The sequence below is a fragment of the Panicum virgatum genome, chromosome 7N (genome assembly GCF_016808335.1).
Source record: "Panicum virgatum strain AP13 chromosome 7N, P.virgatum_v5, whole genome shotgun sequence".
Classification (NCBI taxonomy): domain Eukaryota; kingdom Viridiplantae; phylum Streptophyta; class Magnoliopsida; order Poales; family Poaceae; genus Panicum; species Panicum virgatum.
In genome coordinates this window covers 18,854,989-18,882,782 of record NC_053151.1, presented here as the reverse complement: position 1 = coordinate 18,882,782, position 27,794 = coordinate 18,854,989, and the positions used below count along the sequence as shown (strand labels likewise).

At 41.6% G+C, this 27,794-nt stretch overlaps 1 pseudogene; it reads left to right on the top strand.

Annotated features, from left to right (window-relative positions):
* Window positions 1-367: 367 nt before the first annotated feature.
* On the top strand, window positions 368-25,102 carry LOC120682438 (annotated as a pseudogene).
* Window positions 25,103-27,794: the final 2,692 nt, after the last annotated feature.

Genomic DNA, 27,794 nt, shown 5'->3' with positions numbered 1-27,794 from the left:
TTGGCAATCACTCATCACACTAAGGAGCAGGCCTCCACTGCCTCTCAATAGGTTATTGAGCATAGCAAGTGTAAACGACAACACGCAAGACAGACCTCTAGTTCTGTAACACTCAAATAATACAACGATATAGAGACCTGCTAATTGACCGTTGTGCATCCATTTTTTAATAATAGATATAATCTTTTGTCTCTGCAGCACTTATGTGTGCACACATCCAAGATGTGCATCCACATGCTTTGGATGGTAATCGGTAGAGTGGTGGTGGTGGTGGTGGAGTCGTTTGCGCATAACTTAGACATTAGCACTAAAATCCCAACATCCTCCTGTACTGTTTAGATGTTTGTGAGTTTAATGGTTAGTTGGTGCATGGCCCTTGTCTACTTAAGCTCTCCATCGGCCACTAGAGAGCTACTAGTATTATACTCTCTTTAATTAGGGATAGTACGAACAGTCGTCCTAGAGGAAACGAAAGGGCAATTTCGTGTTGTGGTTGTCTCCCACCCCAAAACACCCCACTTGTCTAAGCAACCACACCTTGAGGTCATACGAAACGTCCCAGAATGGCGCTCCCTCATCCATAATATCTACCTACTCCATCTTGCCAACTGATTGCTGCGGTAAGATTAAGATCCCTCTGCGCAGTATATTCTCAACTTTCCTTTATCCATGTGATGGGTGCTCCCGTTTTCATTCCGTGTCCTTAACAAAAGATCTTCGTTGCGGCCGGTCTTCTTGTCCATCTGCAGGCGGCCGGAAAGAGACACGATGGAGCTGCCGGCGTCGTTGACGACGGAGGTTCTCGTCAGTTGCTCGCTGGGCGCCATGGGTCCTCTCATCAGGTGGCTCCAGTCGTTGTTGTACACTGACCAGTGCCTGCCGCAGGAATTGAGCAAGGATGAGCTTCAAGGGTTTGTGGAGGATCTGGAAGCAATACGCGCCTCCGCCATGGACCTTTCATCTGCTGCGGACACTTCCTTCACGGACAAGTGCTGGATGAAGGAGGTGCGTGAAATCTGCTACGACACGGAGGACTACTTGGACACGGTTCTGCAGCTGCACTCCGGCGCCGGCGTCCCCAAGATTTTTTGGATGAAGAAGCAGCGATGGCGCCTGAAGATTCCTTGGATCCAGGCGAAGATGAAGCGGCAGCGGCGGTCCATCAAGATTCCTTGGATCCGGAGGACGAAGGTGAAGCATCAGCATCGGCGCCCCCTTATTGCAAAGGATATGACAGAACTGAGGTCACGTTTGCAGAGTGCCAGAAGCCAAAGGCTCCAATCTGCTGCTGCTGTGAAACCCATTGCAAGCCTACCAGTTCCCCTTGGCCCTCTGCTGCACACTCCATATGCAGGCCTTGGTAAGCACGTGAAGGAGATCGTCAGCTTGCTGGCACTCAACTCGGAGCAACAGCTCAAGACGGTGCCCATCGTTGGACATGCAGGTGCTGGGAAGACAGCGCTTGCCACAACATTGTATCAGAAATTTGGATTGGGGTTCCACTGCCGGGCTTTTCTGCGTGTTTCCAGAAATCCAGATACCAGGAGGCTTCTCGCCAGCCTGCTCTCACAGGTTAAGGGACCCCAGCCCCGGCGTGGCATGTGTGATTTGCAGGACCTCACCGCCAGCATCAGGAAACATCTACAAGACAAATCGTACGTATTTATTGTTCTTAGTTCTTACCATGTAGGCTATAGCTTTCATTAAAAGACACTAGTCTACCAATACCGTGCTCCCGCGTAGGCTAATAATTTTGAGATGCATGAGTATAAACTAATATCACAAATTAGGTCCCGTACCAATGATCAAGATTGTTTGCACTTCCTCTCTCATTTCATTAGGATCGTAATACACTAGTTATGTTGATGCGCACTTACTCTTATTTTTATTCTGATTGTGATAGATTTTAGTTCGTAATTAATTACTGTATACACTTGTTTATCTATATTCATAATTTTACACGTTGTACCCATGTTCGTAAACTTTTCCACTTTGAATCGTACCTCAATATATGTTTAAGTTTAGTCCATCTATTAGTTTGACCTATGTATGTATCTATTCTATCTATACTATAAAGATCGAAAGCAATTGAAAATTTTTCTCACACATATCGGACCTGTCTTACCCTTCACGCTGGACCCACATGTCGGGTTCCGGAGAGGTGGGAGGAAGAAAAGACCTGTAAAAACAACATGTTAGATGACGTTTCTGCCTAAAATTTATTTTTTCGCCTCCGAACGTACCCGCCGTGTACCCACGGTCCTTCCCCGCCCCAGGTCGCTGTCCTGCCACAGTCCTTCCCTGCCCCAGGTCGCTGTCCTGCGGGCCCGGCAGCCCACTCGCGCGCTTTAATAAGGAGGCAGCAGATAGGCGGACCTGGCGCTAGCCGAAGCTCTTTCCTTTCTTCCGTGTCTGTTGCTTCTTCCCCCCAGGCTCCACCCTGTCCGTCTCCGATAGCAAAAGCAAATTGTTGCGGCGCACTGAACCCCTGCAGCTGCAGGAGGAGGAGCGCTCCTTCGCTGCCCCTCCCCGCCCTGCTGGGCTTCCAGTGGATGGCTGTTCGGGCCTGCTGCTCTCGTGTGGAATATTCAATTTCGCGACCTGGATAAACTTGGAGCACGTAGGATATGGAACACCTCCCTTGTTCTTCTGATCCCGCGCTTGCTAGAACGGGAGAAATCCCAGTGTTATTATGTATGGGTTCTGAGGTTCTTCCCTTGGTCAATTCATAACTAACGCTGACATTCACAATCAATCAAGTTCATTGGTTACTAAAAAATCTTTAAATGTATTCTGCCCTACCCTCAGATATTCAATTATATCCCACTTAACCATGCCGTTAAAATTATTTATTATAATATCCCACCCAAAAGTTTTTGTTTGAAATAACATGTGCTGACTGCAGAAGCATGTTGTATCTGTAAGTTATCACCCCCTTTCTTTGTGTGCTCATTTTTTGCCACAGAATAGAAAAGCACACAAACTTGCTATCTCTATGGGAAAAACATCTCTCTCCTGTCCCTTGGAAGGATTAGCTCACGCATGCAGAATTGCGTGACCTGAAAACTGTTCATTCAAAAGTCTACTAAAGTATTGTAAATCAAGTAATCATGTGAGTAGTTACCATTGGAAGATAATCTGTATTAGTTTGTCAATGTTGAATATGTTATCACAAGAATAAATGCTATGCTTCATTATTTCTGGTAAGCATGGAAACTTGGTGTTACATGTTTACTGAGATATTTGTTACGAATATATTTGTCTTGTCCCTAATGTAGTTGGATAGGTGGACAAGCGGATAAAAGGTTTTAATTTACGTGGCTTAAGAACATATGTTAATTTCGGTGGTGGCCATAGAAAAAGAAGAGGGGAGGTATGTAGGCATCCTATCTGCGAGCTGTAGCGGCTACATTTTGTTTTGTTCCAATTTACCTGATATTTGTAAAATTTGGACATAGACATTTTGTTAGATTCGTTGATCGATCGGCTGATGAGCCCGATCAGCCTTGTGTCACACCCGGTTTTAAGGACAAAACCGAATGCATATCTATATGTATGCCAGGATCAAATTTCATACATATAGGGACATCATAAGTGAATAATCAGTAACAGTATCACGAAAAAGAGAAACAAAAAAAACTATCAGAGTTATACAGCTTATCTTGAAAACGATGGCTTCAACTTCACAGGCAATCGACTGGGGGTTGCGTACGCCTAGAACTCAGCAACATCTTCAAAAATCTTTATACACCTTCTCTTTCTGAGCAGCAATAAGCAAGGGTGAGTACACTTATGGTTGGTACTCAGCAAGGCCACAAGAAATAACCAGAAAATGATTTAAATCCATCTTTAACTTTATTAATCATGTGAGGGTCCAAGCCGCTCTTGACCGTGAGCACGGCTAACCGGTTAGTTTTAACTTTGCAGAGGTTGTACACTTTCACCACAATTCGCGTAAAAGTTTCGAAGAACTTTGAACCCAACCACGCATATGTGCTGATCAGGCACAATACCACACTTCCGAGGTGTGATTGCATAGGGACGCTACGAGGCCTTTACAAAGAATCCCTATATGTATGTGTTGGTCCCTGCCGTGCGGTCCCTCAGAAGACGCACCTTCCTTCACCCGCTCCACAACACAAACTCATAACCACCAAGCGGAACAACCCCAACACAACATATAGTTCATCTAATTACTTAGCCAAGACCAGAGCCATATAGTATTGTGGTTGTACGGTTTTCTTGGGTGGTTCTCCATGTTCCAATTAAATCATATCATCTTGTAAATAAAGCATAGATAGAAAGACTTGCCTTTCTCCAACGAAAAGCTACTCTTACTGCTCTTCAGCTTTTGCTCACTTGGAAATCTTGATCTTCAAACTTTGAACAATGATTCTTCTACTCGAGGCGATCATCGAGCAAACATACAAAGCAAACAAAAAGATACAACTAAGAAAATTACACCATAACAAAAGAAAGGCTTTAAAAGAACACACTAAAGGATAGGGCTCGTTGCTATGGTTACGGAGGCGCAAGAAACACGGAAAACGGAGCTAAAACGGCGATTCTATAGACTAAATGATGCTTCAGGGATCTAGTCGCGATTAACTAGAGGGTTAAGGACTAACAGAAAAGATTTGTAAGACACAACAAAGTGTGCTTACAGAGACAGAGGATAAAAAGGTTACAAAGCTATTGCACATGTCACAAGGATCACGTGAGCGCAAGAATCGCTGAAAACGGAGTTGAAACGTGAAAGATATGGCTAAAACAAGGTCTAAGGATTTATTTGTGAAGAAACAGAGCTTCCAGGGGCTAGATCTGAAGAAACTAGGGGCTAAAACCTAATTAACCATAGACTTCAAGGGCTAGCACGTAAAAACACCTAAGCAGGACTGCGGATTCTATTTCCTAAAAGGTCAGGGTCTAAAACATAAAACAAAGGGCTGTTTTAGAAATACTTTTGAACTAACTTGGACGGAGGGTTGATTTCCATAAAATGGAGGGGCTTATTTGAAAAAGATCCACTGTTGACCGGTAAGGTTGGGATTGACTTGGGTCGAAACGGATCTAGACCGTTGGATCTAGATCCAAGGGCTGGGGCTAAAGGGGCGACAACTGGCAGCGCAGAGGTCCGGCGGACGGCGGCGCTTGGCCGGGGGCTCACCGGCGTAGGCGTTCTAGACGCCCCGGGCTCGATTTGGCTCGGGACAAGGACGGGAAGCACGAGTACGCCACGGCGAACTCAATTTGGGCTGCGGCGCGGGCTAGAACGGGCGGGGTGGAACTCGCGGCGGCGCATGGCGAAGCGACGGCGACGGCGAGCGGTTCCAGGCAGAGCAGAGCGAGGGAGAGGGAGAAAACAGGACAGGGAGGTGCTTTACCACTCGGCGGAGCTACAGCGGCATTCAAACGGCGAAGAAGAGCAGCGGGGCGGCGGCTCCACGGAGCTCCGAGCGAGCCCAACAATGGCGGCGGCTGCGGCTAGGGTTTTGCGAGGGCAAGGGTGGCGGCTTCGGTTCGATAGGGTTTCCAGGGGGAGCGGCGTCGCTTAAATAGGGGCGACGAGGTGCTTTGGTGTGCGGGCCACGGACGGGAGCGGCGACGCGCGTGGCCGGGTCGGACTCGAGCTCGAGTCCGGCTCGGTCGGGAGGTCGGGGGCGACCCCGACGGGCGGTCCCCACCTGGCAGTGAGACAGGAAAGGAGAGGAGGGAGGGGGCCGGACTGGGCTATGGAAACAAATGGGCCGGCGCGGATTGGGCTTTAGGGAAGAAAAAGAAAAAGAGAAGAGGGATTGGGCCGGGCTGAAAACGAGAGAGGGAAAAGAGTTGGTTTTCCATTTTTGAATCAGATTCAAACACATTCATTTGAATTTAAATTTGGAGAATTTAAATTCAACTGAACTCAATCAATTAAACAAATGCAATTCAGCATGAATGCATAACGAACAAGCAAACTCATTTAATTTAGAAGGCAAACAATTATTTTCTTTATACTAAATTCCCTGCAACGATAAGAAATGTTGGGAAAATTTTAAAATTAAGAGAAAAAACATTGATTTATTTTTATTTTTAATCACATCCTGAAATTTAAAAATTTCAGGGTGTGACAGAACTACCCCCCTTAAAAGGAATCTCGTCCCGAGATTCACAAGGCTAGCAAGAGACAAAGTTTAGGTTGGTAGCATCCAACACATATTATCTTTCTTCTCATATCGTTCCTTCTTACAACGTATACTTCTTAATTCCTGGTAACTCATACAAAACGCTTCACAGGTATTCAGTCTAATTCCTCCTTTAACTTCCATTCTTTCCACAGCTTTGTTGGCACATCTTTCGAAGAACATCCTTCGTACCTTGGTAAAGTGATTTGAATAGAGCTTGATTGTTTCTTTCTGGCTTGGAGTCTTGTATCACCTCTCAAGTCTTCATGTACTTCTATCATTAATTATCATTTTTTTCACACCAACAGACAAGGTGTCCATCTTCTCCAAACTTGAGGCAGGCTTTTATGGACAGCTATCAGCATAATGCCCTTCTTTACCACATCCAAAACACACTCTTTTAGCATACCCATTTCGACTTTCTCATTTTGTGAGACATCTGTTGGCATAGTGGCCTTTTCACCACATTTATAACACATTACTCTTTTAATACGTCCATCCCGACTATTTTTCTGCTCCTCCACAACTCTTGGTGGAATAGCTTGTACAACAGGATCCTTCTTGATAGAGTGGTCACATGGAGATTGAACAACTTTAGGCTGTGGTTGATTGAAACTAAGTTGAGTACCGTTATCTGACAATGGTTGTGGTAACTCCATCTTCTCTTGGCTTGTTTTACTAATTTATTTCTTAGGCTGCTTGCTTCTTTTAGGCTGAAACTCTTTGAAAGTGATTGTCCAATCCTCGAGGTTTATACTCTGACTGCTATCTTCAGCTTGAGCATTTACTTCTATATTTGGATCTTGCATAGGGAACTTCTTATTGATATCTAAATAGTAACGTTCTCTTGCTTCTGCTGTCATTAAGCTATCTTCTTGTAGACATCGACGGCCATAATCCTCACAACATTGGCACTTTTCTGAAGTCTTACTAATCTCATGTTGTTCCTCTATCTGTGGCTTTGGTGCTTCATAGTTTCTCTTACGCTTTTCATTATTCCATGCTTCAGCTACTTGCCTCTTCACTGGTCCGATGGGGAGTTCTGCCTTGGTCATCTCCATGTCACCTGAGGTTGGTGTTTTAGACTGCAACCTTCCTTGTAAGACACGAGCTTGCATAGCTAACAGCTTCTCTTTATCAAATGGTGGCAGACCGGTTGGGACTTGATTATCACTGCTAACAGGGTTGTGGCTCCTAGGAAATGAGGCTTGCTCTGTAACATGTTGTTGGATATTGACCCTGGTTGGAACCATTTCTTGTACTCCCTGAGTTTATGCTGGGATGTTGAGGTCTTCTTTCTCCTTTCTGCTGGGACTCACCATCTAGTTGCGTGGTAAGGATAAGGTCAGTAGAGAGAAAGAAAGATCGAATTAACAAAGCAAAATCCATGATATCCTCTTCAACTCTTGGTGGTCGCAACTTAAAGAAATCAAGGTAGAGGGGAGAAAGACATGGGGGTAACAAAAAGGAAAAGAGAGCATTCTTGTCTTCAGTTTCTTTCATTTGTTGATCATTGTAGACGAGTGTTGCCATGAACTTCTTTCTTGACATCCTTTAAATGATTAGGTAGAAAGATAGAAGATAACAAGGAGGTGGGAGGTACATAAGAACCCATCTAGTTAACCGATGTTATTGTAGGTAGAAGACCCACAATACACCGACAATCATTACAAAGAAACGAAATCAAACAAGGTCATAAAGACAAGCATCATCATGCAAGCACCGAATTCCACCAGTCAACACGGTCAAAGAACGATGCTAAACGTTGTTAATAGAGTTAGAAGGGGTACTCCTAAGCTTGATTATATCTTCCAGCTTCATCATGGATGACACGTGTCTCCTTCAACTTGTCCAGCGTTGACTTCACCATCGTGATTGCAGTAGTAGTGATAGTGTCACCATGTGGCTCAAGCTTGATTCTTTGGTAGTGCTTTGAATTTTCCATCTCACATGAGTAGGAAGGTGAGCAGGTGGTATTATTTCCAATTCAACTCGACTCCTTATGATGAACTAACAGCTCTATTCTTAAGATGACTTGGATCTCAGATGACTTGGACAGGCATTAGTATACAAGGCACGGTTCATCTAAGTATTTTTGAATCAGAAGAGGTACTTTGGAATCAGAAATTAAAGGATGAATCCAGAGCGGTATTTATTTGGAAAGAAAGGAGAGGCACTAAGCACATTGTGAATAAAGTAAAGGAAAGATAGATCCAAAAAGGTAAGTTAAAAAAAAGAATTTCAAGGAGCCCCTTTCACCAGTACATCAAAAATAGGTGAGCTGGATGAAATTAGAAAATCATACATCAAGATGGAGGTATGATCAAAATCAAGAATTGATACAGGAAAATAAATAGACAAGGATTGAAGATCTAACATTTGCAAAATAATGGCGAGCAAATGAAAAGAGAGTCAGGTGAGGAAGGTGAGTTATCAATGCTGATTTAGAAATGAAAATGGTCAAGGAGTGAGAATGTTCACCAAAGAGGTCAAGGGTAAAGTATGAATGGCTTCTGTGACAAAATAGATCTTAGGAAGCGACCATTGCTATCTAGGCTTACGTCCTACAGTCGATACAGCTCTGATACCACTTCTGTCACACCCGGTTTTAAGGACAAAACCGAATGCATATCTATATGTATATCAGGATCAAGTTTCATACATATAGGGACATCATAAGTGAATAATCAGTAACAGTATCACGAAAAAGAGAAACAAAAAAAACTATCAGAGTTATACAGCTTATCCTGGAAACGATGGCTTCAACTTCACAGGCAATTGACTGGGGGTTGCGTACGCCTAGAACTCAGCAACATCTTCAAAAATCTTTATACACCTTCTCTTTCTGAGCAGCAATAAGCAAGGGTGAGTACACTTATGGTTGGTACTCAGCAAGGCCACAAGAAATAACCAGAAAATGATTTAAATCCATCTTTAACTTTATTAATCATGTGAGGGTCCAAGCCGCTCTTGACCGTGAGCATGGCTAACTGATTAGTTTTAACTCTGCAGAGGTTGTACACTTTCACCACAATTCGCGTAAAAGTTCCGAAGAACTTTGAACCCAACCACGCATATGTGCTGATCAGGCACAATACCACACTTTCGAGGTGTGATTGCATAGGGACGCTACGAGGCCTTTACAAAGAATCCTTATATGTATGTGTTGGTCCCTGCCGTGCGGTCCCTCAGAAGACGCACCTTCCTTCACCCGCTCCACAACACAAACTCATAACCACCAAGCGGAACAACCCCAACACAACATATAGTTCATCTAATTACTTAGCCAAGACCAGAGCCATATAGTATTGTGGTTGTACGGTTTTCTTGGGTGGTTCTCCATGTTCCAATTAAATCATATCAACTTGTAAATAAAGCATAGATAGAAAGATGGTTAGGGTCACTTGCCTTTCTATAATGAAAAGCTACTCTTACTGCTCTTCAGCTTTTGCTCACTTGGAAATCTTGATCTTCAAACTTCGAACAATGATTCTTCTACTCGAGGCGATCATCGAGCAAACATACAAAGCAAACAAAAAGATACAACTAAGAACATTACACCATAACAAAAGAAAGGCTTTAAAAGAACACACTAAAAGGGATAGGGCTCGTTGCTATGGTTACGGAGGCACAAGAAACACGGAAAACGGAGCTAAAACGGTGATTCTATAGACAAAACGGTGCTTCAGGGATCTAGTCGCGATTAACTAAAGTGTTAAGGACTAACAGAAAAGATTTGTAAGACACAACAAAGTGTGCTTACAGAGACAGATGATAAAAAGGTTACAAAGCTATTGCACATGTCACAAGGATCACGTGAGCGCAAGAATCGCTGAAAACGGAGTTGAAACGTGAAAGATATGGCTAAAACAAGGTCTAAGGATTTATTTGTGAAGAAACAGAGCTTCCAGGGGCTAGATCTGAAGAAACTAGGGGCTAAAACCTAATTAACCATAGACTTCAAGGGCTAGCACGTAAAAACACCTAAGCAGGACTGCGGGTTCTATTTCCTAAAAGGTCAGGGTCTAAAACATAAAACAAAGGGCTATTTTAGAAATACTTTTGAACTAACTTGGACGGAGGGTTGATTTCCATAAAATGGAGGGGCTTATTTGAAAAAGATCCACTGTTGACTGGTTAGGTTGGGATTGACTTGGGTCGAAACGGATCTAGACCGTTGGATCTAGATCCAAGGGCTGAGGCTAAAGGGGCGACAACCGGCGGCGCAGAGGTCCGGCGGACGGCGGCGCTTGGCCGGGGGCTCACCGGCGTAGGCGTTCTAGACACCCCGGGCTCGATTTGGCTCGGGACAAGGACGGGAAGCACGAGTACGCCACGACGAACTCAATTTGGGCTGCGGCGCGGGCTAGAACGGGCGGGGTGGAACTCGCGGCGGCGCATGGCGAAGCGACGGCGACGGCGAGCGGTTCTAGGCAGAGCAGAGCGATGGAGAGGGAGAAAACAGGACAGGGAGGTGCTTTACCACTCGGCGGAGCTACAACGGCGTTCAAACGGCGAAGAAGAGCAGCAAGGCGGCGGCTCCGCGGAGCTCCGAGCGAGCCCAACAATGGCGGCGGCTGCGGCTAGGGTTTTGCGAGGGCAAGGGTGGCGGCTTCGGTTCGATAGGGTTTCCAGGGGGAGTGGCGTCGCTTAAATAGGGGCGACGAGGTGATTTGGCGTGCGGGCCACGGACGGGAGCGGCGACGCGCGCGGCCGGGTCGGACTCGAGCTCGAGTCCGGCTCGGTCGGGAGGTCGGGGGCGACCCCGACGGGCGGTCCCCACCTGGCAGTGAGACAGGAAAGGAGAGGAGGGAGGGGGCCGGACTGGGCTGTGGAAACAAATGGGCCGGCGCGGATTGGGCTTTAGGGAAGAAAAAGAAAAAGAGAAGAGGGATTGGGCCGGGCTGAAAACGAGAGAGAGGGAAAAGAGTTGGTTTTCCATTTTTGAATCAGATTCAAACACATTCATTTGAATTTAAATTTGGAGAATTTAAATTCAACTGAACTCAATCAATTAAACAAATGCAATTCAGAATGAATGCATAACGAACAAGCAACCTCATTTAATTTAGAAGGCAAACAATTATTTTCTTTATACTAAATTCCCTGTAACGATAAGAAATGTTGGGAAAATTTTAAAATTAAGAGAAAAACATTGATTTATTTTTATTTTTAATCACATCCTGAAATTCAAAAATTTCAGGGTGTGACACCTTGTGCGATCAGATATGTCAGCCAATGCAATGAGGGGTTTAAAGTTCAGATGCAAATCTAGATCGGCTATGTTATCGTCGGGTAAAAGCCGACAATGATCTGTAACCAGACTGGATAAATTGGTGATAAAAGCTAATGCTAACAAGAATATAAATAAACTTGCAAGAAGTAGCGATTATCGATAACTAGTGAACGTAAACAGAAACATATCAAGGAAGCCTAAAGCGACAACCCTAAGCAGATCTAGATACGTTCGATGAATTGTGTATAAACTAGACCTAGATAGAAGCAAGGTGCTAAAACCTAGAATCTAGAAGATAGGATAACTCTTAGGGAGAGCTAGATTAAACGGCAGCGATGTGCCCGGAAGTTTAGATCTAGATACACCAGGTATACACAGAACTTACAGGTAAGCTAGAGATCGAAGCGATGCAGCCCTGCTTGACTTGAAAAACTCATTGATAAGTACTTTACTCCTACTCTAGGGCAGAAAAGTAGATGCGTGAAAAGTAATTGTACTTTACTCCTACTCTAGGGCAGATAAGTAGATGTGTTGATCGAGGGATGATCCCTTCTACAATGACTGGGGCACATAATTATAGCCCGAAATACAGACTTCTTGTCGATTACGATGTTACTAAACTTAACTAACAAGAAAATAACAATTCCTAAGATAAACAACTCAAACACGAGTTGGACTCTACAAAAACTTCCTGCTGACGCCACATGTCACATGCCAGTTCATAATCTCACCCCATCGGCTATGACGTCGCATCAACTCCTTCATCGGCCATTCAACTATTTCTGCTCATAGAACCAATCGAGCATATGACAAAAATCGGTGTCAACATTAGTGTACTGTAATTTTTTAATTACACATGTGAATAATTTAAATTCAGATATAGGTGTTTACTTTGTACTAAATTTATGGGTATTTAAGGTTTTTTATAATGACAAAGTTGGGCAATTTAGATAAACATTAAGGGATCACATTAGCTTATTTTCCATAAGAGAGAGAGGTGGGTAATTGAGATATTGATTTAGAGGATTACTTTAGACTATTTTGGGTAATTTTTTAGAAAACTTAATGTATCCAATGGCTAAGATAATTAGGGTATGCCAGATTGATAGTTGGATGTTTCTAATTTTTGTGAGAATGTTTAGGAATTATCTTCTTTCCTAGCGTGGCTTGTGTGGATTAACCTGGAGGCTTCAAAAGGATTATCCAATTAATAATAGTATGATTAGTGCCTAAAGGTGACGACAGCATGAAGCATCTATTTTTTATTTGGTGGCTAAAGGTGATATGGCAATATTAGTGGTGTAAGATCACTGCTATTTATTGTTCAGGTGCTTGTTGATGCAGTTGATAGGATGGGCAGTGTGGACTGTTGACCCGCATATGCTAAGTTACTGACTGGTGGATTCATGCCATACTAATGTTATTCAATAAGTCATGTATTTGTGGAATTAGTGGTATAATATAATAATCCATGTATCATTGGGGGTTTTTTCCTGCTACTTTTCTTATCTTGATGAATTTACGTTGTGTTCAATTTTTTCCTGCAGTTATTTCATTGTTGTCGATGATTTATGGGCTACATCAGTATGGGATATCATCAGACGTGCTTTTCCAGAGGGCAGTTGCTGCAGTAGAATAATAACAACCACAGAAGTTGAGGATGTTGCATTGGCTTGCTCTGGTTATCACTCTAAGGGTATATTCAAGATGGTGCCTCTCAATGATGATCAATCGCGACAATTATTCTTTTGCAGAGTTTGTGTCTCAGAGGATGACTGTCTTGATCAAGATTTCAAAGAAATTTCACATGGAACAATTCAAAAAAGTGGAGGTTTACCGTTAGCAATAATATATATAGCAAGCATGTTAGCAAGCTGGCCAAACCTTGTATTGGAACAAAAGAAATACACTGAAGATTGTTTACGCTCTGCTTTGAGGCCAAATGTTCCTTCTGAACGGATGAAAGAAGTTCTAAACCTTATATATCATAATCTTCCATGCCATCTGAAGACGTGCTTGATATACCTTAATATGTATCCAGAGGACTTTGTGATCCAGAAGGATGATTTGGTGAGGCAATGGGTAGCTGAATCCTTCCTTAGTGCAGTAGAAGGTAAAGACGATGAGCAAGTTGCAGGGGAGTATTTTGATGAGCTTGTTGCCAGAGGATTGATCCAACCTGTTGATACCAGCCACAACAGTCAGGTGTTATCATGCACAGTTCATCACATGGTATTCGATCTTATTGCATACGAATGCATGGAGGAGAATTTCATCACTGCTTTAGATTATTTTGACATAGATACAGGAATTTCTGATAAGGTTCGCCGGCTGTCTATCAAGTTAGGAGGGGCAAAAAGTGCACAGATACAAGGAAGCTTCAGAATGTCCCAAGTCCGGTCGCTTTTATTTTCTGGGTTCTTCAAATGTATACCTTGCATTGAGGAGTTTAGGTTTCTTCGAGTTCTGATCCTTTATATTTGGAGTGATCAACGCAAAGCAAACTTAGATCTTGCTATAATTAGAAAATTAATTCAGCTACGGTATCTGAAGATTGAATGCAATATGGCTGTCAAACTTCCAGCGAAGATTCAGGGGTTACAACAATTAATGGCACTAGAAGTAGGTTCAATAGTAGCTACTGTTCCGTCAGATGTTGTCCGTCTGCGGTGCTTGTTGCACCTCCATCTTCCAAGTGCAGCTGAACTGCCCCGTGGAATTGGCCTCTTGACATCACTTCGCAGTCTAGGTCATTTTAACCTCAGCACTAGCTCAAGACACAATGTACTGGACCTCAGCAAGCTAACCAATGTGCAGGATCTTCATCTGACTTGTTCTCCAGCACCATCAAAACGTCTGATGAGAAACATGGAATGTCTAGCCTCTGTCCTAGGGAAAATCAGCAAACTTAAATCATTAGTTCTGGATGGTGGTTTTTCATCATGCAGGAGCATTTCCTGTGATGGCTTAAGTGGTGTTTCCCCTGCTCCCGTCCTTCTTGAGATGCTTGAACTATCGCCACATATTTGCATAATTTCTAGCCTCCCAAGGTGGATTCAAGAACTGAGCAATCTCCAGATTCTAAAGATTCCGCTAAGAAACCTGTCGAGTGATGAAGGAACTCCCTGTCCTGGTTGCTCTCTCGCTATATGTCCGAACTGGAAATCCTGCAGAAAGGATCGTCTTTAACAAGGAGGGATTCTCAGTTCTCAAGCATTTCAAGTTGGTCAGTACTTCACTATGCGTGGCCTTTACAGAAGGAGCTATGAATACTGTCCGAAGGCTCAAGCTAGGTTTTAATGCTGATACGATGGAGCAATACAGCCCCTTATATGCTGGCTTCAAACACTTGACTAGCCTTGAAGTGTTCTCTGCAAAGATTGGATGTGCTGGTAATGACGAGGCAAGCAGAAATGCTATAGAGTCTTCGTTGCAGCTTGCCTTTACCGAGCATCCAAGCCCTCCTATCATCAATATACAACTGGTGGATTCGATTTTTCATGGAGACGTAGAAACAACTTCGGTGGCACAAAGGAGAAAACACCATCCTACAGAAAAGGGTTCAACCGAAGTTCCAAACAAACAGACTCTTAGCAGGTACAGATTCTTAGTTCTAAATTCAGAAAAAAAATATGGCACCACCTCATACTGCCCTTTTTCATCTTCCCTGCCCTTTCATTTCTCCTTCAACCTTGAATTTGACTTCTGCATGTTTCTGCATGTACAAGTACAATACTAATTTTAACGAGTGCCAAATGGTGGTTGTCATTAGGATGGATATGACATCAGAATGCTCTACAGACATGCAGCATTCAGAATCATCTTCACATAGGACGAAACAAGGTAATACCTTTTAATAGGCATTTCGTAACACTGCCTATTTTCTGATTTTTACTTCCGTTTCCTTTCACCCTTTCTCCTTTTTAATCTCTTTTGAAAACTCAGACACACTTGATCAACTCCTGAATCAAGGCGATGGTAATGAAATAAAGCCTGAGGAGGAATACTACCATAGTACGAAAGAGTATGACCTGGTTGTGAACGAAGACTACAATGAAGAACATGAAATTCAGGAAATTGGCTCAAGGGAAGATTCAAGCATACAAACTGATAGCAGGTAATCCTTCAATATCATCCAATATCTTATAATTACATTACCTTGACTTGATCTTAAATTTTTGAGGAGTGCTAAATACTTTTCACCAGGACTTCGATGGCGTCAGAATCCTCCTTGGGAATGCAAAATCCTGGTAACTAATTTCTTTTTAATTCATATTCTAGCCAACTAGTTCGAAAATGCAGTTCAAAATATTTATATTCACTAGTCGATCAACCCGTGCTTCCACACGGGCTAGCACTCATAGATGACAAAAATATTAGAAGTTTTTTTTAATGTCAATCAATCAAATTTGCTATTTTTTTTCTTGTTTCTTGTACATGCCAATTTCCTAACACTTTTGGCATCATAAGAACGATCACAAATTTTTGCAGCATATAGACTCTAAATAATTTAACAATTACATTATATATTATGATTGGTTATGATTTGGTAGTGATGATCCAATTTGAAGATTGGAGTGCATACTATGTTTGAAATTACTAAGTATGGAGAGGTGATATGTTACCAGATACATAATTGTTTACATTTATTCTTGTTGAATAACTTTAAACTATACGTTGGAATGTTTTCTGTACCTTTGATCTTTTTTAAAGTAGTAGTGGCAAGAACATGGGTATCTTGTCATTTTTCACTGGACGACATTTTTGTGCTGCTAGTGTAAATCTAATATTTGCAATGATATACAAATGTTACCTTCTTCAATGAAGGGTTTGAACTTTTCCGTATATGACTTATTGATAACTATGTGCATCATGCCCCCTGATTTTTCATCATCATTAATATTTTGCAATCAAAAAATAAAACTCAATGGTGTGTTATTCTAACCAAGGATAATTTAGCAAAGAGAAGATTACATGTGACCATGGACCAAGACAACTTACCGTTGGTGTTGTCTCTAAAGCTCATGCAAATTCAAAGAAATAACTTTGAGGAGCCCTCCTATTATTTCTTTGAAAAATTTAATCCACTTTGGCTGTTTATTATTTAAAAAATATCATTTTACCTTCAAAATGTATAGAATGCTAATTTGCATTGGTTTTGTAGTGTGTGGTATTCCCTACATATGTATAAAAACGCATGTCATATTAACCTCTTTGTATATCATGTCAAGACCTGGGGAATATAGTCAGTGACGAATTTGGCTTGTTTGTCGTAGGCAAATTGGACACTTTATGTATACACGTACCTACAGATTAGTTGGTGCTAGAAAGAACTTTCACATCAAAATTGAACTCTGACCTGGATGGAGCCATTTATGTCTTTGTCGCTTGCCTGTCGTTGTGGACAACCTATGGTTCTTGATGATGATGCACTAATTAAGGTTCCAGCTCTGCATCAGGTTGTCGATGATGACCATGTACGGTGTCTCCTTTGGGATCCAGCCAGTATCCAGATCGGAACCTGTCCACCAAACGATACAACCACGTAACAAAAGGAAATCAAATAAAATACTCCTAGGAAGCCCATGCTTAGTTCTATCGATCACACGCAGAGATGGGTAGAGATCACTTTTTCACTGCAAGCTTCTTTATTTTTGGCGTAGTATAGGGCTATACTGCACGTTTGCACGCATCTGCATAAGAGAGATACGCGAGGAGATACAGGAGGAAGGATTGGTCCTGTATTTTTTATTCCGGTTGAATCTGTAAGTCACGCACGAAGAATTTTCTGGTGGCATATCCAACGATGAAGATTCAGCTAAAGTTGTTAGACAAATCTATCGAATCAAACTAAGGTCACAATTTATTCAGAGCCTTTAGTAGTAGTTTTTAAATAATTGCATATGCCAGTAATTTCTGTGAAGATTAGAGATTGCTTTAGATTGATTCATAGTGGCATATGTGTGTAGTTTCGATATAGATTTAGGGGGTTATTTTAGATTATGTTTTTAATGGCAGAGGCGTGTAATTTCTAGAATTTTTACTTTTTTTCTAGAGTTTCCATCTAGTATTCTATGTGACTTCACGTGGAGGCTTTTAGAAATTTTCTCCTTTTTTTATACTGTCCACCTAGGATTCTAGGTGACTTCCGTGAAGGCTTAAAAAAAGTCCAATTAGTAATAGTAAGATATGCACCATCCATTGCATAATTTTAATTAGAAACGTACCTATTTTTCTATTAACGTTTGCCCATCATATGTTTGGAAATACTATTTGTCCCATCTGATGTGTTCATATATGGGATCAAATGCAAGACATGGAGATGGGGACACAACATGAGGAACACCTGCAGAGTGGACAAACAAATGATCTTATGGTAAAGGAAGAGCCAAAAGCACCATACGAATTTGACGAAAAGAATCTAGAAGAAAATACAAAGAAACGAAGCTATGGCAGGTGAAGCCTTCCCTTTTAACGGAAAACATGCATGGGTATTGTTACATTTTTCCTAAGTAGCTCCAGTGTCTTTGGTCTTTTAATTACTTTATCTTTACCTTTGATATCGAACGTATATAATTTCGCATTTCGCATTTGCTCCTTTGCTTTTGAATTTTTTATGGACTAAAATGTTGTTAATTGTGATCAGGGTTCCTACAGCACAAGAGTTCTCGGCTCCAAAAAATGCAGGTAATTCATCTCATTAAGTGAGCTAGATAGGCGCTGCCTGCCCCATAGTGAGTGTGTATTCCTTCTAGCCGGTGTGCGAAGCGCCATGTTGTCAAAAACAAACAGCAGAAGCCAAATCCTAGGGGCGTATGCTGCTGAGGGGACGCACGATTTGTCCGGTAGTCACCAGAAACTTCTGTCATTCATGATAGTTTCTTTATAACTCAGGTCAAGAGTTAAAGTGAAGCACGCAGGTCGTGACTAACTAAAATATATTAGAGAGAGAGAGGTAGAATAATCACTAAAAGTGGGTGAAAGAAGGGACCTCTTACTCTGCTCCATCTCCGAAAGGCACCATCACCATTATGCTACAACAATTGTTATAAAAATTGCACCAGTTACATAACATAGACCAAATTTCACAAACCCACCTTTCTGAGAAAACAATATCAATACTACAATTTTTGTGTCCTATTTCACAAAACTACCAATATTTTACGCTTTTGTTTAACCAAACTACAACTTTTGCAATATTTTGCTGAAACAATAATACTTTGCACTCTTACCTTGCAAAACTACAATTACATGAACCAAGCCACGATTTCAATTGCAACAAATGGCATTGGTCCCACCGAGCTGACTTATCTTGGCTGTTAAGACTAATGAGCAAAGTCGCTCATTTTGCTCACGTGCCTACCATTTTTCAATTTCTACATCAAGAGCACATATGAGATTAACCACTTCAACAATGAAAGGCCCAATAATTTTTAAAATGACTATCCATGTGATATTGTGAAGATGTGAATTTACTATATTAATTATAACACATGATGACTAAAAATGCTACCTCTAGGCTCATGCTATCATGAGGCCTATATAACCACAAACAACTGCCCCCCCCCCCCCCCCAAAACCACCACCACACATGCGCGTGACGAACAGACGCAACATCGTGATCGTAAGGTTAGTAGTTTTCATTTGCCTACTGTGTGTAGGAAATGTTGAATAAATATTATCATAGATTGAGGGGCAAATGCAAGGGACTTAGATTGGATTAAGCAATTTTTTAAGACTTATGCTTAATCTTTTATACGTTTTGTTCATCACTTGTAGTTGTTCTATGTTTTACATTTAACACATAGGTTTAGCAGCAGGATATTCTTCAATACTATGCCAATAAAAAAATCATTGCAGGCCACAAGGAAGTTGGGCCCAAGCCAGCAACAATATTAGAGGATGCAATGGTCAGTGCTTCCACCGGGGCAATGAATTCCCTTCTAACGAAGCTCACGACTCTGATGAGTGAGCCATATGCAAAACACAAGGGCACCGGTAAGCAGGAGTTGATCCTAATAGATGGACTTCAAGCCATCAATTGTCTTCTTAAACAATTGCCAAATGTGACTGAGCTGAACATGCCAATGAAGAACTACATGAAGCAAATAAGGGAGATGACATATGCACTTGAGGATTTTGTTGATGATCTTATGATCCAATTTGTCAGTGAAAACGACATTTCTTTCTCCATTAGGAGAGTTATTGGGTACCCCCAGAAAAATGCTGTGCTGCAAAAGTTCATCAACCAAATTCAAAAGCTAAGAACACAACTGGAGGCAGACCTAGGAAGCATCATGGATAAAACAAAAATGGTTGCCGCCTTTGGACCGAGCTATATGGTAACTACTGAGCCACAGTTGTCCACAGTCCGTGATGAGGAAAGTGGCATTGTAGGAATGGATGGTCCACAAGATCAACTTGTGAAGTGGCTGATTGGTGTCAAGCAAGATCAACTGCAAGTTGTATGCATATTTGGCCTTGCTGGAATAGGTAAGACCACGCTTGCCACCCAGGTGTATAATAAGATCAAATGGCAATTTGACTGTAGAGTATTTATTCCTGTCTCCAAGAAGACCTGTGTCACAAGGCTTCTCCAAAACATACTATCACAACTCCGATGGGATCCAGAAATATATGATTGTCATAATAATGAGGATATCATCAACGAGATTCAAAGAGATTTACAGGACAAGAGGTATTTATACTTGTTACTCACTCTACTTCCAAACAGATACCGATTTAGCCTCTTCTATTATTTTTCAATACAACTAGTGGAGAATGGGGCTTTTATCCTAGTTCCCAACTCCCTTTGGTCTCGTTTTTTGAACCGGGATCGGGAGTCCGGGACTAAAGGTCCTGACCCTTTAGTCCCGAGTCAAATAACCGGTACTAAAGCCCCTGCGCAAGGTAAAAAAATATTCTGCACAACCCAAGAATCAAACTCAAGATGTCTCCCTTCGCGTGTAGCTTCTTTACTAACCCACCTACACAGCACGTGTGGCTTTGAATGGGATGATTTCCTTTTAAACTAACCAGTGAAGGACCCTTTAGTCCCTGTTGGAGTCACCAACCGGGACTAAAGGCCCACTTGATCCGGGTTGGAGCCACCAATCGGGACTAAAGGGTCATTTTTTAGTCCCGGTTGGTGTTACCACCTGGGACTAAATGTCCAGGACGTTTGGTCCCAGTTGGAGCTACCAACTGAGAGTAAATGGTGACTTTTAGTCCCGGTTGATGACTCCAACCGGGACTAAAACTCTGTGTCGCTCCATAGCCGTTGGATCCAGGACTAAAGCTTTTATTGGTCCCGGGTCTAATGGTGGCCGGGATTAATGTGCAGGATCAAAGGCCATTTCTGTAATAGTTCTGCAACATCAGGGTAATTTTAGCTATTTTTGGACCCTCAACAATTTTGTTATTTCGCTTGCACATCACCTAATTTAGTTCACACATGCATCAATTTATACACTCTAGAAAGATTAAATAGTACCATCTTATTCTTGTGCCCAACTCTAAAGTGGCATCAATTTTGAACCAATCGAGTGGGAGTATCTCTCTGCAAAGAAACAATCGTTGTTTCTTGTATCACAAGTGGTTATTTTCACTTTATATGAAACGGTACTATTAGATTTGGATTTCAACGTAGATTCATATATTATGATTTTCTATTTGAGAATTAAAAGGTCACTATTTTTTAAAAAACTACAATACTGCAAAGACCCTTAACCGTGCCGGCGCGAAAACCTCATTTGCACCCGTTATATAACCGCTTCCATTTAGCCGATGCGAATGAGGCGGTTATTCGCTCCAGTTATTTAACCAGCACATTTGACAAGTTATTCTAACTGGTGGATCTTGCACCGGCACGGATAGTAAAATAGGAATTCACAAATAAAAATGGTGAAAGTATTTTTTCATAGGCCTGGAGGCCACCCCGAGCTACGGTTGCACCTCATGTGGCGCAAGTCATGCGTATTTCGTGTGAAATATGTGCGTGTTTTAAATCATATATTTGTCTTTTTCTACTATGACAATTTTGAAATTTTTAATCATGATGAATTTACTAAAATATCACAGGTTTTGAGCCGGTTCATGACGAAATCAATAAACTGTCACTATATTATGGGCCTTGTATCCATAGTTGCATATCCGTGACAATCTATGCAAGTCACGCATATTTTCACGTGAAATACGCGCGCGTGCCATACCCAGCCTTCAAACTCGCGACCTCCTCCCTCGTGCGACTCTTTTTTACCATCTCACCTAGACGTCATTCCTGCACGCACGAGAGAGTTATATTCTATTTGATCCTTGTTGCCTAAAGCTTAGATCTATTATTTGGGTATCTAAATAATTTCAAATAAAAAACTTTCAACTACGAAGTTGTAGATCTCGTCGAAATGTACAAATTTTGTATAAAGCTTCTCTTCATTTGAGGCCGTATGCAAAAGTTACGAAATTCAGAATACAACTTGAAATTCAAATTACAAGAGCGGAAAAGGGCGGGAATGCTAACATTACAGTTTTGGACATCTAAATGACTTCAAATTAAATAAATGTCAACTACAAAGTTGTAGATCTCATCGAAACATACAAATTCGGTATAAATTTTATTTCCATCTGAGAACGTATGCAAAAGATACAAATTCAGAATACAATCTGAAATTCAAATTATAAGAGCGGGAATGAGGGCGGAAAATTTACAGTTCTGGATATCTAAACGATCACAAATTGAAAAAGTTTCAACTACAAGGTTTTAGATCTCGTCGAAACGTACAATTTTCATATAAAGTTTGTCTCCATTTGAGTTCATGAGCGGAGTAAAACTTACGAATTTTTGAATTTCTGAGTCTGTACATGAGCCGACGCGAATAATCATGGGGCCTATTCGAAATGGCTGAATTTCGGGCTGGCGCAAATGATAAGCTATTTGAAGCGGCTCAATTTCGAGCTAACACGAATGATGAGTTATTTGAGACAGCTCAATTTCGAACGGCGCGAATGACTATTCGAACGGCTCAATTTCGGACTGGCACGAATGATAAGATATTCGAAGCAGGTCTTGTAGTGGGCCGGTGTGAATGACTTATTTGAAGCGGTCCATTTATGGCGCGAATGAGCCGATGTGAATAATGGTCTCTCTAATAGTGCTAAAAGATTGTGAACTTTAAGATGACTATATATGCAAGCAATTCAAGAAATAGACAAGTCCCCTCTTTTAGTCAGGGAGTCTTTTTGTTGTACCACATATATATGATACTATTTGACTAATTTATCATCTAATACATTGCTTCATTCCACTGCTAATTTACCATGACAATTTTACTTTCTAGGTATATCATCGTGATCGATGGTGCATGGTCAACTGAGATATGGCAGGATATGAAGCATGTTTTGCCCGAGAATAATCTTGGAAGTAGGATAATCACTACTACCCGATGCAGCAATGTAGCCAAATCATGTGGTAAACATTCCTCCAGTTTTATCTATCGCATGGAGCCTCTTTCTTTCCAGAACTCGCTCAGCTTATTCCAGAGTATAGTATTTGGGTCTAAAGAACGTCGCCCAACTGCACTGGAAGAGATCACTGAGAAAATAGTGAGAGAATGTTGTGGCATACCATTGGCAATAAGTGTAATAGCTGGTGTATTAGCCAGGAAACCTGCAGAAACAGAACAGTGGATCAAGTTTCAGGAATGGATGAAACAAGCAGGGACTGGTCATTTCCATGAAGAATGGATGAGGAAAATATTTTACATCAGTTATTCAGATCTTTATTCAGACATGAAGACTTGTCTTTTATATTTTAGTGCTTTTCCTGAGAACAAGGTTATTGGGAAGGATGACCTTATAAGGAGGTGGGTAGCTGAAGGATTTCTTCCCAGGAGAAGCGAGGAAAGTTGGTGGGAAACAGGGGAGGCTTACTTTCTAGAGCTTATTGCTAAGAAATTGATTGAACCGGTTTACCATGAGGAAGATGATGAGGTGCCAATCTGTTGTAAAGTTCAAAGTTTGATTCATAATTTCATTACATCATTATCCATTGAAGAGAATTTTGTGAAGTCTGATACTGCAGATCTATCAAGTATGCAATATGATGTTGTTCGGCGACTATCTCTCAATTATGGTAACAATAACCAAGAAGGTAATGATAATTCCATATATATACAAACCCTCCAGCAACGACGACTGGACTTTCACCGAGGGAAAAGAAATATAGACCCATGTAAAGTTTGGTCATTCAAGTTTTCTGGGTTTGCTAAATGGATTCCTGATCTCTCAGCCTTCAAACATGTACGGGTACTAGATCTTGAAAATACGAAGGGTTTGAATAATCAACAACTGGAATGTATTGGAGGTTTGTCTCTGCTGAGATATTTAGGACTTGGAGGTACTGGCGTCCCAGGGCTGCCTGAAAAAATTATGGCACTTAAGCACTTGATTACCTTAGATCTAACACGAACCAGAGTGAGAGAATTACCAGCATTTGAAGAGACAAAATTGGTATCTCTTCTTGCCAGTGGTTTAAAAATACAAAGAAGCATAGAGGACATGCAAGAATTGGAGGAACTGTCAACAGTTTATTTCGATCATAATTGTTCATGTGCTGACAATGCGGCAAGGCTTGTTACTAAGTTGAGGCGGCTGAGGATGCTTGGGGTAACATTTGGTCACATGTACGGTGCCACTGAAACTGATTGCAAGAGATTAAAGCATTTCCTGGAGGAGTTGGGAAGATCAAGCCTGCAGTACCTTTTTCTTTATGGTTATCCCCGTCATTTACTTGACTTGCTTTTGGATTATTGGCCCTGTCAAAGGCCGTGCCACCTCCAAAAGTTTAATTTAAGAATTCACGGCAGCCTCTCAGAAATTCCACAGAAAATGGCCTACATCATAGCCCTCACGCATTTGAATATCAGAGTTAAAGCCGTTGGAGGAAGTGTCCATACCCTGAAGAAATTGCCTAACTTAGTCTTCCTCGACCTAATTTCAGAAGAAGGCACCCGAGGAAGGTGGACCATTAACATCGATGGCTTCAGGTGCCTCAAGGTGTTCTGGTTCTGGTGTCTGCATGGGGGGATGGGGCTGCAGTTCAAAGCAGGAGCCATGCCACAGCTCAGAATGCTTCGGCTTGGCATGGAAGCATGGGAAACAAAGCATCGATATGGTGATTTCGATTTTGGCATCCAACACCTCTCTTGCCTAGTACAAGTCCGTGCCACCATCAGCTGTCGGTTCGCTAGAGCTTTGGATGTAAAGGCTGCGGAAGCCGCCATCAGAGACCAGGTATCTCAGATCCCCAAGAACCCCATATTGGAACTAATCAATGTATTTAGAGACAAGATGATAAAGGATGAAGAGCATAATGACTCTCAAGGGGCCGTTTGGATTAGGGGATAAAGTAGTTGGCAATCATTTGATCCTTGCCCTCTAGCTGGGTGTTCTTACCTAGCATTCATGAATCTTGCTTCTTTCACAATGCAAGTACCGTTATTTTCGTAGAAGAGTTTTTTCACATGTGTGTTGTAAACTTCAGTGTAAACCGCTGCATGGTAGACTACTTGTAATGACCCAACCTACAAAAACAGCTCATGCCCACTCTGCACACTGAGTGGACCACATATACACTGCACCTTGCTTACGTTTCTGTCCTCGCTTTGTATAAAAGGATTAACCTAAGGTTGCAATGCTTCCTACAGTTGGTTATTTGAGTTAGCTCATCTTACTCTCAACTTTCCATCTAGGACTATTCTTAAACTACCACTAGTGAATGACGCGCGCGATAGCGCGCTCGTAGATCAGATGTTTCATTTATGTTATTAGATATTGCATCCTAGATTCGATAATGGAGCGTTTTGGCAATAAATATGTAGAGTGCTGAGGAGGTCTATTGTCTGCGTCCAGTAGTAGCATTGATTGTTGACAAGAATTCTTTAACAAAACAAAAGCAATAGCTGGTGCGAAAGGTTTCAGGAACATTAAAACTACGCAGTTGGCATAGTATAGGTAGGGATTCGGTACAAAAAGAAATGCAGAAGGTAAAGGCAGTACAGCACGTTAATTACAGGACGACCATCATGCAAGATTAACAGCAAAGGTAAGGTTCATCTTCGCAGGCTATCATATCATCTAAACTGCTATTCTTGAGACACATTTGGTTCCAATCCAAGCGTAGTAGGTCTGCATTGAATTAGAATCTGCAAGGAAGTGAGGACATCAATGGTTCCCAAACCAGATAATCTATAAAAAAGTAGTATTTGGTCTCCTAGGAAATACTCTTGAAACAAACAGTTTGTACATATGTAGGGGCGTCAAGAAATATGTTAATGATGGAGTCAAAAGTGCAGTATGTTCTTATTCAGGAAGAATAAACAGATGATAAATTTCGCAACAATGTGATTTAACAAATATCAGTAATAGGAATGAGGAAAGAAAAGAACTAAAGATATTCGTCATAGTAATTATGCGGGGGCATAAAGAAATATGTTAATAATGGAGACCAAATGCCGTATGTTCTTATTCAGGAATAATGAACAGCTGCGAAATTTAGAAAAACAATGAGATGTAACAAATATCAGAAATAGGAATAAGGCCAAACAAAATACTCGCCATAGCAAAACGCAAAAGCGTTGAAAAGAAAAGGTGCGCATCTTATTTTTTCTAGAGCAGTCATTGCCACATAAACAAATTATTATATAAAGTAAACCACCCTCACATGCAAAGAATATAGCATGCTACTAACCAGATCCGATGTGTCTAGGGTTCTCAAATCCAACAGCCAGATGAGGGAAAAAATGATAAGTACAAAGATAAGTCTTTGTGAAATTTGCTAAGAGGTTGTTTGGTTCAGGGGCTAAACTTTAGATCATGTCACATCAAAAAGAATCTTATTATTTTAAAGTATTAAATAAAATTTAATTATAAAAATAATTGCAGAACCCTGGGGCTAAACTGTGAGGCGAATCTAATGAGGTATATTAATCCATAATTAGAGGATGGTTACTGTAGCATCACTGTAGTAAATCAATAATTAATTAGGCTCATTAGATTCGTCTCACGAATTAGCACTCATCTATCAAAAAATTATAAATATATTTTATTTAATACTCTTAAATAGCAGAATTCTTTTTGATGTGACAGGGGCTAAACTTTAGCCCCAAGAAACAAACAAGACCTAAATCTACAGAGGACATCTAAAGTGCATGAGTAGCAAACTTTGTGTTTTTACAATAGACAGTCATTCATATGTATAAAAAAGGAATATCTGTCACTAATTCGTGTCATTCATATGTATAAAAAAGGAATATCTGTCACTAATTCGTGACTCACGATCAGACCATCTCCCCGAATCAAGACAGACGAAGAATTCTACCCGGATTCGGATAAGCCGTTAAAAGAAACCGACTCGCGATACAACCCGCTTAGGATAAAAAGACGGAATCCGACAAGGAGTCGACTTTTACTGTCACTATAAAAGGAGAACTACAGTCCTCAAATCAGAAGGAGAGAAAACAATTCTCAGAAGACGAAGAACTACCGTTCCAGCAAGGCCTTCCGCTCAAATAAGACAACAAGACGAAAATTCCCGAGCACGGTCGTGAAATTTTCATGGCTATCCTTTCGGATCCTACAAACCGAGAGACCAATTCTACGACACTAGAAGACCTCGATTACGGTGAGTTCCTTTCTCAAGCAGAGGCGAGCGAAACAGTAGCAGCCAGCTACAAACTCCCTCCGTCACCACCAGGCATTACGGTCACTGTCCACCTGGACAATAACCCGAAGAAAATCTTCAAGACGGAACACCACCAAAAGCTCGGCGACTCCTTTGACTACTCCAACAGCGGCTTACACAATGTTATCAACATTGGTCGCAATGCAAGAACAGTCATCATCAACAAAGGAGAAGATCGTGAAGAAGTCGAAGCTTACAGCCCGACATCCAACTTCAAATTACCCGACAACTACGGGTACAACTCGCGGAAGCAATGCAGCGACAAAGCAGTACCTCCTCCTCAACCAAACAAGCAGTCGAAAATTGATTCCACTCATCAAAAGCTCCATTCAAGATGTTTTCTGCACCCCAAAGGAAAGCACTCGAGTTTTCAATGCATCATCCTTCGCAAAGCACTCGGAGCACCTCCACCTTCTGCCGACAAAGACAAAAAGAATCAACACAAGCAAAATCTTTTTTGACAACCAAAGAAGAAAGAGCTAGCCGGATGGGTCCAACCACCTCAGGGCTCACCCCCGGTTTTACACCCAATAAAGGCTAGGATGGGTCTGCCCGAGGGAGGTTCCACCCCCGAACTACTTGTCGGTGTTTTACCATCGGGTTCTCCGAGGGGTATCCCGAGGAGAGTGGTTGTAAGTAAGGACTCGCCGAGACC